The following is a 2,346-nucleotide window of genomic DNA, read 5'->3' as shown; positions in this document are numbered from 1 at the left end:
AGTTCAAATCCCAGCAACCACATGGTGGCTCACAACCATCTGTAATGAGACCCGATGCCCTTTTCTGGTGTGTCTGAAGACAGCTACAGTGTGCTTAATAAATAAATAAATAAATCTTTAAAAAAAAAAGATTTATTTATTACATATAAGTACACTGTAGCTGTCTTCAGACACACCAGAAGAGGGCATCAGATCTCATTACAGATGGTTGTGAGCCACCATGTGGTTGCTGGGATTTGAACTCAGGACCTCTGGAAGAGCAGCCAGTGCTCTTAACCGCTGAGCCATCTCTCCAGCCCCAAGATTTATTTATTTATTTTATGAGTACATTGTAACTATCTTCAGACACACCAGAAGAGGGCATCAGATCTCATAGAGATGGTTGTGAGCCACTATGTGGTTGCTGGGATTTGAACTCAGGACCTCTGGAAGAGCAGTCGGTGCTCTTAACCATTTAGTCATCTCTCCAGCCCCAAGATTTATTTATTTATTTTATGAGTACATTGTAACTATCTTCAGACACACCAGAAGAGGGCATCAGATCTCATAGAGATGGTTGTGAGCCACTATGTGGTTGCTGGGATTTGAACTCAGGACCTCTGGAAGAGCAGCCGGTGCTCTTAACCGCTGAGCCATCTCTCCAGCCCCAAGATTTATTTATTTATTTTATGAGTACATTGTAACTATCTTCAGACACACCAGAAGAGGGCATCAGATCTCATAGAGATGGTTGTGAGCCACTATGTGGTTGCTGGGATTTGAACTCAGGACCTCTGGAAGAGCAGTCGGTGCTCGTAACCATTGAGTCATCTCTCCAGCCCCACTGCCCACTTTCATCCCCTGCTGTCCAAGCTGCTGCTATTGCTTGAGCCCTTGCTTCTAATTCCAGCTCCATGTCCTCAAACTGTATTCTGCAACTCAGTGAGTGGCCAAGGGGAGAGGGTTCTGTAAGCCATTGTCACACATACATCATATCCTCAGTATGCTTGTGTGTATGTGTGTGTGTGTGTGTGTGTGTGTGTGTGTGTGTGTGTGTGTGTGTGTGGTGTGGAGGGTGTTCATGTGTTGCATTGTGTGGGGGGTGTTGTTTTGCTTTGGTCTTGGTTTGCTTGCTTGCTTTGGGTTGTATGTGTATGGGGTGTGTGTGTGTGTGTGTGTGTGTGTGTGTGTGTGTGTGTGTGTGTGACTCAGTCTCACATAGCCCAGGCTGGCTCCAGAGTTGCTGTGTAGCTGAGCAGAGCTTTGGACTTCTGATCACATTGCTTCCATCTCCTAAGAGTTAGGATCAAAGGTGAGCATCATCACACCTGGCTTACAAAGTGTAGCTTCTTGAAGTTCTTTTTTCCTCAAAGATCAGAGGAGAGGGATGTGAGAGAAAGGGAATTTAGTAATTGGCTGCATAAGGAAAGGCAAAGGAGTTTAATGTTGAAACAAATGCTAATGTTCACAGGTTGCTATGCTGGGTTCAGGACTGGAGAGCTGGCTCACTGGTTAAGAGCACGAATTGCTTTTGTAATGGGCTGGAATTTATTCTCGGCACCAGCAGTACACACATGTATAATGTGCCTCACTCACACAACAACTTAAAATAAAACAAAAAATACTTACAATGCAGAATTCAAATGAAGCTTTGGGAAACAAAGCTAAAATTTTTCCTAGGTGCAAATCATTCAAATTTATCCAGAGAACACGTGACCACACAGACCTCTGTTTGAGGACAAGAAAACGGAAAGGATTTTTTTTTAAAGATTTATTTTATTAATATGACTATAACTATACTGCTGCTCTCTTCAGACACACCAGAAGAGGGCGTTAGATTCCATTTCAGTTGGCTGTGAGCCACCATGTGGTTGCTGGGAATTGAACTGAGGACCTCTGGAAGTACAGTCAGTGCTCTTAACCACTGAGTCATCTCTCCAGCCCAAGAAAAGGATTTTAATGCAGGGGAAATGTTTGCAAAATGTGGCTGGTTGAAGAAAGCAGAGTAGTATAACACAACTTATCCAGGCACTGGTCATACTAAATATTGACTCCTGTGTCAGAGAATGTGGGCTTGGAATCACATGCAACACTTGTGTGTGGTGTCACACATTTGTAACCCCAGCACAGGTGGAGAAGGAAGGAGTCTAAGACTGTCCCCTGCTATCTTAGTGTTTGAGACCAACCTGTGCTATCTGAGTTCTTGTCTCGATAAGGAAAAAGAAGAGAAAGAATCGGCAATGAAAGCTGTGGTGTCTTTACAATAGATTTTAAGCTAATAAGGTACACACTGCCGACTGTTGGGTAAATGAAGCAGATACTAGCATGGTTGGCATTAAATGGTTTCAGGGAACAGTTTTCTTTAAA

Source organism: Rattus norvegicus, chromosome 2, assembly GCF_036323735.1.
Source record: "Rattus norvegicus strain BN/NHsdMcwi chromosome 2, GRCr8, whole genome shotgun sequence".
Classification (NCBI taxonomy): Eukaryota; Metazoa; Chordata; class Mammalia; order Rodentia; family Muridae; genus Rattus; species Rattus norvegicus.
Note: the sequence above shows the minus strand (reverse complement) of the source record.